This window comes from Cornus florida, unplaced genomic scaffold (assembly GCF_030987335.1).
Source record: "Cornus florida cultivar Cherokee Brave unplaced genomic scaffold, ASM3098733v1 CherokeeBrave_3.0.0_Hap2_Chr01, whole genome shotgun sequence".
Taxonomy (NCBI): Eukaryota; Viridiplantae; Streptophyta; class Magnoliopsida; order Cornales; family Cornaceae; genus Cornus; species Cornus florida.
Window position 1 is genome coordinate 43000400 of NW_026775571.1, and position 9326 is coordinate 43009725.

General features: G+C 40.4%; 1 pseudogene; it reads right to left on the reverse strand.

The window, feature by feature from the left end:
* Positions 1-8955, reverse strand: part of LOC132271367 (plastid-lipid-associated protein, chloroplastic-like) — a 61662-nt pseudogene extending 52707 nt beyond the window's left edge.
* Between the last annotated feature and the right edge of the window lie 371 nt (positions 8956-9326).

Sequence of the window (9326 nt, forward strand, 5' to 3'; positions counted from 1 at the left end):
TATGGTGGTGTCTCACAGAGCACTCTCATGTACTCAAAGCCCTATATAAGGAAAATCGACAGTATGAGAATGTATGTAGGATACCAACCTCCGAAGATTCAGCAATTTGACGGAAAAAGTAACCCCAAGCAACACATTGCCCATTTTGTCGAGACTTGTACCAATGCCGGAACAGAGGGGGACTTACTAGCCAAACAGTTTGTCCGGTCACTTAAAGGAAACGCGTTCGAGTGGTACACTGACCTAAAGTCAGAATCAATTGATAGTTGGGACCAGATGGAACGAGAATTCTTGAACAGGTTCTATAGCACTCGTCGTACTGTTAGTATGATAGAGTTGACTAACACGAAGCAATGGAAGGATGAGCCTGTAATCAACTACATTAATCGGTGGAAAGCCCTCAGTCTTGACTGCAAGGACCGTTTATCAGAAGTATCTGCTGTGGAGATGTGTATGCAGGGAATGCATTGGGGCCTGCTCTACATTCTACAAGGCATAAAACCTCGCACATTTGAGGAATTGGCTACGCGTGCCCATGACATGGAGATCAGTATGAAATCTCATGATGGCAAAAGTCCCATGACTATAGAACCACGCAAAGATAAGAAGGACTGGAAGAAGGGCGACAAGTCATCAAAAAATGAGGCTAAAGATTCAATGGCTATCTCAACCACCCCAATTAAGATATCTGTTAAAGATGACAAGAAGGATGATAAAAAGCCTCGCCAGTTTCAAGAGAGGGAGAGACAACGTCCTACGCTAAAGGAGTTAGAGAAGAAAGAATACCCCTTCCCCGATTCCGATGTTCTTGGCATCTTGGAATGTTTACTTGAAAGTAAAGTTATAGAACTCCGTGAATGCAAACGTCCTCCAGAGATGGGACGTATCAATGATCTAAAATACTACAAATATCATCGCATTATCAGTCATCCAATTGAGAAGTGTTTTATCTTCAAGGAGGTGGTGATGAATCTGGAAAAACAAGGAAAAATCTTGTTGGATACAGACGAAGTTGTAACTTCAAATCATACTACTGCTACTTTGACAACCTCTGTCATGGGGAGTGCTCGTTCTCAACCTTTAACTTCGGAGGTATCTTGCACAACTATCCAGTTTGGTTCATTGGAACCAATCCCAATCTATATTGGCCAAGGGAGTGTACGTGACATTTCAACATTTGGAAGGGTTTTTCCTCAGGATGATGAAGAAGGATGGACTCTGGTGACAAGAAAGAAACCACGGAAGCAACAAGCTGATATTTTTCAGACTAATTATTTTGACAGAGGGCAAAGGAAGAAGAAACCCCAATATCACCATAAACAGTCTGGCCATAACAGAAAATGGGTCAAGAAGACACAGTAAACTAAACACACCTCTATAAGCAAAAAGAGTTAGAAGCCTATTACTTTACAAGAGTTCTTTCCAAAAGGATACCTAAATGACGAAGTTAAAACAACTTACATGGTTTCAACTAAGAAAACAAGCCTTAATGATGAGAAGAACGAGGATCAAGATGAAGTCCAGACTGTAGAGAACCATAATACAGCCATCATTGAAAAATCTGATGATGATGAAGTGGTCAGAGGTACGTTTGAGTCATGTTATGCACCAATTGTTTTCACGGACGAGGATCTTCAGTTGGGTTCGAAGCCGCACAATTGTCCTCTCTTCGTCTCCGGTTACATAAAAGAACGAAGAGTTACTCGTATTCTTGTTGATGGTGGCTAGGCGGTGAATCTAATGCCAAAATTTATGATGAAAAATCTTGGCATCACAATTGACGAGTTATCGCGTAGCCGTCTTATTATTTAAGGTTTTAACCAAGGAGGACAGAGAGCTATCGGCATGATTCGGGCAAAGCTAACTATTGGCGAGCTCCAAGCAGAAACCTTATTCCTTGTGATTGATGCAAAGGTGTCCTACAATTTGTTGTTGGGAAGGCCTTGGATACATAGTAATGGCGTCATTCCATCAACTCTTCATCAGTGCTTCAAATTCTACAAAAATGGCGTATAAACGGTTGTGGCGGATCATAAGCCATTTACAAAGGCAGAATCTCATTTTGCCGATGCCAAGTTCTATATCGATCATGATACACCTTTGGAAGTGCCCATCCCAAGCCTTCCGTCTACACAAGAGATTCAATCTACAAAAGCAAAAGAAGCATTAAGTGATCCACTAGACGTTTCAGTGACAGACATTGTAAAGGTAGCTAAAACGCGAGGGGTCTCGATAAAAGCACATCGGACGAAACCTATTTTAAAGTATGTTCCCAAATCTCAGCGACAAGAAGGGCAGGCACCTGTTATCGAGATAATTAAAACTAAGGAATTTAAATTAAAGATGTCACAAACCAAGGAAAAAGAAGATATGCAAAAGCTTAAAGGAGAGTTAACTCTTTCTCTCCTTAAGATTCAGGAGTCTTCGCCTTCTAAGTCTCCGTTAAAAGGGTTCATGCGGCCTTCTCAATCTATGGTTGATCATTTATCACTTCCAAAACAAAGGACCGACGAAGGATTCGATCCTAAAGCATACCAACTCTTGGCTAAGTCAGGGTATGATTTTACAAATCTTGCAAGCCTTGGAAAACTGAATGCTGAGGTCACCGGTGAGAAGGTGCACGGCCTCAATGAGACACAGAAGAAGTTGAAAGATCAAGGGCATAAAATCATTTCACCTAAGTCTGGTCTCGGTTTCGTAGCTTCTGAGCCACTTCGAATTCAAATCACAAAGAGGGATAAGAAGTTAAGTACCTCATACATTGGGTGTGAAGAAGTTGAGGATGAACAAGATCAGCAGACTGGGCATCAAAAATCAGTCTTTGACCTTATAAGAGCTCTATGCGATCGAACATCTATATTCAACAGGTTGTCAAGCCGAGAATCAAATGTTTCAAGTTCTCATATCAGCAATTTGCCTCGTAACTCTGTTTTTAATAGAATGAGCTTTCATGACCAAGGAAGAAAATTTGCACAACTTCAATCTCGAAAGTCAGTATTTTCTCGAATTGGTACTATCCATGATGCACCACTAAAAAACAGCAAGATTGTGAAGTCAGAAGAAGCTAACATCGACGTGGTGAATAATAGTGAAGTTCAGAGCCTAGTGCCTTCGCGAATGAAACGTAAGACAGAGATAGACGTCACCAATGATGTTACATTGAAAGCTCGAAGGCGAACCATTGTATTTACTAATCAATCAGCAAAAGTGGATAGAATAGAAGGCACTGGCGAATCGTCTTGTGTTACTGCATACCACATCACTGTTGAAGAGGAACCTGACTGTGAACAACCAGATGATATCGAGAAAGCTCCACCAACACTAGAAGACGAGGGGCAGGCTACTGTTGATCAACTCAAAGAAATCAACTTAGGAACTGACGATCAACCCAAACCAGTTTTTGTTAGTGCATTCCTAAACCCCTCAGAAGAAAATGATTACTTTCAATTATTGTCTGAGTACAAGGATGTCTTTGCTTGGACATACAAAGAGATGCCCAATCTTGATCCTAAAATTGCAGTGCATAATCTCGCTGTCAAACGTGGGACACGTCCGATTAAGCAGTCTCAACATTTCTTCCGTCCAGAGCTAGTTCCAAGGATAGAGGAAGAACTCAACAAATTGATTGAAGTAGGGTTTGTCCGTGAGGTCAAAGATCTAACATGGATTTCGAGCATTGTTCCAGTGAAGAAGAAAAATGGACAGATTCGAATCTGTGTGGACTTTCGTGATTTGAATGAGGCATGCCCAAAAGATGATTTTCCTCTTCCCATCCCTGAGCTCACTGTAGTTGCAACCACTGGACATGAAGCTCTCTCTTTTATGGATTGTTACTCTGGGTACAACCAGATAAGAATGACTCCAAGGGACGAGGAGTTAACTGCCTTTCGCACTCCTAAAGGCATATATTGTTACAAAGTTATGCCTTTTGGACTAAAAAATGCGGGAGCAACATACTAGCGCGCTATGCAAAGGATCTTCGACGACATACTCCACAAGATTGTTGAATGTTATGTTGATGACTTGGTGGTTAAGACCAAAGAATGAAGAAATCATTTACAGGATTTACGTACTGTCTTTAATCGCCTTCGAAAATATCAACTTAAGATGAATCCCCTTAAATGTGCATTTGGTGTGACTTCAGGGAAATTCCTGGGATACGTCGTACGTCATCGTGGTATTGAGATTGATCCTAATAAAATTGAGGCCATTCAAAAGATGCCGCCACTAAAGACTTTACGTGAACTTAGAAGTTTACAAGGTCAACTTGCGTTCATTCGTCGGTTCATCTCAAATTTAGCGGGTCGTTGTTAGCCTTTTAACTGACTCCTAAAAAAAGATGTTCCATTTAATTGGGACCAATCATGATAGCATCAAAAAGTACCTTCTCAATTCTCCGGTATTGGGAGCACCGGTACCTGGAAAGCCACTCATACTTTACATTGCTGTGCAAGAAGAATCGCTGGGTGCCTTACTTGCTCAGAATAATGAAGAACATAAAGAGAAGGCATTGTATTATTTAAGTCGCAGACTCACCCCGACGGAGCGAAATTATCCTCCAATTGAAAAAACATGCCTCGCACTTGTCTTCGCTTCTAAGAAATTGAGGCATTATTTCTTGGCTCATACGATACATCTTGTTGTAAGGGCAGATCCTCTCAAATATGTCATGTCTAAGCCGGTCCTTTCCGGACGATTGGCGAGGTGGTCAATTTTGTTCAACGAATTTGAAATTATTTATGTGCCACGAAAAGCAGTAAAAGGACAAGTCTTAGCTGATTTCTTAGCTGACCATCCTATTCCAGCCAATTGGGAAATTTCTGAAGATTTTCCTGATGAAGAAGTCTACCTTGTGGACATCCTCCCTCCATGGATGATGTTTTTCGATGGGGCAGAACGATCAGATGGGGCTGGAGCAGGTGTAGTTTTTGTTTCTCCAAAGAGACATGTCATTCCATACTCTTTTGCACTTGCTGAAAACTGCTCAAATAATGTAACTGAGTATCAAGCCTTGATTATCGGCCTTCAAATGGCGAATGAGATGAACATCACGGACCTCGAAATATATGGAGACTCTAAGTTGGTGATCAACCAACTTCTTAAAGAATATGAGGTTAAGAAAGATGATCTAGTACCGTATCATCGTTACGCCTCTCATTTGTTGGAACGGTTTGATAGCGTCATACTAGAGCACATTCCAAGAAAAGAAAATCGGATAGCTGATGCTTTGGCAAATTTGGCTACAACATTGGCGTTAACTGATGAAGACCTGGTTGATGTTCCTGTATGTCAAAGATGGGTCTTACCACAAGTCTTGGAGGATAAATTTGAAGAAAGTAATGTAGTTTCTTGTTGGACACAAGAGGAAGAAGACTGGAGAATCCCTATCATTGATTATGTGGAACATGGAAAGCTTCCCGAGGACCTACGCTATAAGACTGAAATACGAAGGCGAGCACCTCGTTTCATCTATTACAACGATACATTATATAGGCGTTCCTATGAGGGCCTTTTCCTTCGCTGCCTTGGAAATGATGAAGCAACGCATGCAATGAAGGAGGCACATTCCGGGATTTATGGAGCTCATCAATCTGGTCCAAAGCTGCACTTTCGCGTCAAAAGAATGGGTTATTACTGGCCCACCATGGTCAAAGATTGCTTGGAGTATGCAAAAAGGTGTCAAGCGTGTCAATTCTATGCCAACTTCATACACTAACCACCGGAACCATTACACCCTACTGTGACGTCATGGCCGTTCGTGCATGGGGATTAGATGTAGTTGGTCCTTTAGAAAAGTCTTGAAAAGGCCACTTGTATATCTTGGCTGCAACTGATTATTTTTCAAAATGGGCGGAAGCTGCACCCTATAAACATGTGAAAAAGGAAACAGTGGTTGACTTCATCAAGTCCAACATTATTTATCGATATGGTGTCCCTCGATACATCATCACTGATAACGGGACGAATTTTAAAAATAGTTGGGTAACTGACCTTTGTGAGAAATTGGGATTCAAACAACGTAAATCCTCCATGTACAAAGCCCCTGCAAATGGTCTCGCAGAAGCGTTCAATAAGACTCTATGTGAGCTATTGAAGAAAGTAGTCAACCAAACAAAGCGAGATTGGCATGAGTGAATGGAAGAAGCATTATGGGCATACCGCACTACGCATCGGACACCTACTCAAGCAACTCCATATTCTCTGGTCTATGCCGTAGAAGCAGTTCTTCCATTGGAACAACAAATCCCTTCATTAAGGATAGCCATACAAGAGGGTCTTACAAGTGAAGAAAATGCCATCTTACGTCTTCAAGAACTGGAAGCATTGGATGGAAAGAGATTAGAAGCTTAACAACAGCTAGAGTGTTATCAAGCTCGACTTTCTAAAGCGTTCAATAAGAGAGTTCGACCTTGGTCATTTCAAGTTCGAGACTTAGTATTAGCTGTTCGTAGACCGATTGTCATAAATCGCAAGGGAAATAAATTTGTATCCAAATGGGATGGACCATATGTTGTTCGCGAAGTTTATACTAACGGCGCATATCTCATTATTGATGAAGACGGAGTAAGAGTGGGGCCCATTAATGGCAAATTCCTGAAGCGCTACTACCCATGAAGGCAATGCTCTTGATCGTACGAGCTTAAACTCTATGCTCCTGGCCCACATGAGCTAAAACTGTGTACGGCCCAAAAAAAAAAAAAAAAAAAAAATTCTTTATAAACTCCTGACCCGCAAGAGTATAAACTGTGAACGGTGAAACAAATAAATAATGATAACATCTTTGTAAATAAAATGGAGATAATAAATCATTTGTTTTATTGCTAAAATTCAAAGTTACAACTTTGTTTTTGAAAAAAAAATGATGATCAATACTAAAATTCTATAGCGATAATTTCGTCACGTTCTTGCCATAATACCTCTTCCAATTGTTTCACTACTTCAAGATTGCGATTCGAGATGACGTTAGCTTCTTCTATTGATTTTTGATCTTCCCAAAGTTTGGTGATGGCTTCCTTCTTCTGAGATAACTGTGCATCCGTTCTCGATATGAGGACTTTAAGCCCTTGAGTCTCTTCCCTGGCTTCTTGCAATTCTTTCACTAATCTAGCTTCTTTAAATTCAGCTTCACTTAAACTAGATTGAAGTGATTCTATACACTTAGCACCATCATCTTTTATAGACCTAGCGTTGGTGAGCTATGCATCAATACTGGCCAATCGTTGGGATTGAGAGTCTGAAGTCATCATACAGGCATATGAAGAAGATGTAGCAATATAATTGGCCGCATTATTGGTATATGAGTCAATTCGCTTCTTCAAAGCTGAATGGTCTCCAGGGAGTTTTGCGAGTCCTTCATAAAGTGTTTGAAGTTTAGGTGCTCGAGATGGTATTTTATCGGTAGGAGTATCGCGTATGATATTCTTTATGAAATCAATAAAGAATAAAGCAGCACGACGATGAACATCAAGAACGATCTCTTCTGCATTGAAAATTGACATTTCAGAATGGGCAACACGATGCAAGGGTGGACCCTATTCTCTTAAAATTAAAGAAGGGATAACTACATGATCTTTACCAATATTTTCAACCACCTCCATAGCTTGACTAGTCACTTCAGCAACCCCCAAAAGATCCGAGTGTTGACTAACTCTGCTTCTTTGTAGTGAAATCTCTGTACCTTTTCCTATCGCAGTGGCCAACTCTAAGGCAGACGGTCCATTAATAGATTCTTCACTACATGTTGGATTAGCAACAATGACGACATCTTCCCCAAGAAATCCCTTGCTGTCTTTTATCTATTAAAAAAATAATAATAAATAATGGTAATTTGCAGTACCAAAAAAAAAAAAAAAAATTTTTTTTTTTTTTATATATATAGGAAAGTTCAATTTAAATACCAGTTACCTGTATAGGTTGTGAACTGCTAGGTACCCTAGTAAAAAATTAATCAAGAGAAGTGGCAACACATTCCTGTACTGAATCAAGTCTCACTTTGTCGGTGACATGCTTCTAGTTACGATCCTCATCATAAGCTTTCACATCCTCCTCTAACTCTATTAATAACTGACGACGGCGACGGTTATTGATTAGTGGTGGGACATCTTCTGCTGTTTGGTGATGGCTACTAGATCCTCCAACAACGTCATAATCATTATGAGATTTGATGGTTAACTTTGACACTGGCTTAGATGGGAGATTTGACTTCAGCCCCTTAATTAAAACCTTTCTGATTTTAGTTGGTTTCTCTGGTGGGGAAATCGTGCGTTTAGATTGCTTTGAGGTAGTTTCTTTCTGTATAAATGGATCAATATATACGCTGGACCACCATTTAGCATATGCTCTGGTAACTGAGGATTTTTGGTGGCTGAAGGTTGAAGGAAGCAACGCATCACAACCAAAAGAATAATGAACGGATGAGTTCCAATGCTTTAAAAATTCCTCTAAGGTGCAAGTACGAAAGTCATTTTTTAATTTTCCAGGAATATCTTGATGGTACCCAAATTGTCGGCTAAATCTATGTGGTCTATACGGCTCAATGATAAGACGGTCATTTTGGCGTAATGTCAAATAACATGATCGAAGATTGATTAGGGTGTCAAAGTCAGCCTTTTTCATCTCGCCATTATCTACAATAAGTCGCTCTTTTGAAAATCTTGTAGCCATTCGAGTTAAGTTTATTCCTTTACATGATATGAATAAATTTTGGGCTTCAAAATGGTCAAAGTATCTTGCTCCTCCTTCGCCTGCATATAATGTAATTCTAGGCCAATAGTTGGTATTAGGAATGGTGAAATTAGTTCTGAAATATTCACTCAACCATCCGAATACATAGTGAATAGGAAATATCGCAGAGCAGCTTCCAGGATCTGGTGAGGAAACAATCTCGTTCAAGCCTCTGTAAATACTGGCCAGAACCGGGATGGAAAGACAAATGTTGCAGCCATCTGCTAACATGCGTGCGACCTTGAAAGTCCCAGGACGAATTATGTTGCCAGGGTGTGCAGGTAAGGCAAATTTGCAGAGCCAACAGGCTAAAAAAGCAGCTAGATAAGTGGTGTCTCTTTGGTGGACATCGACCGGACAGGAGGGATCACACCAGACGGATTTTGAGTCCTCATAGGGCGGTGAACTTTATTTTTTGTTGATTTCTTTGAAGGTTTGGCATGTCTTGATGCACCTTTAAACTATAAATTAATCCAGTCAGATATCTTCACATTCTGATCTCCTTTATACTTCTTAGAAAGTCTGTGGAAGGCCAAAAATAGGTGTTGACAACTCAAAGGGATAGAATTTTTGTTGTTGCCAGCTCTTGATAGTTCATCTGC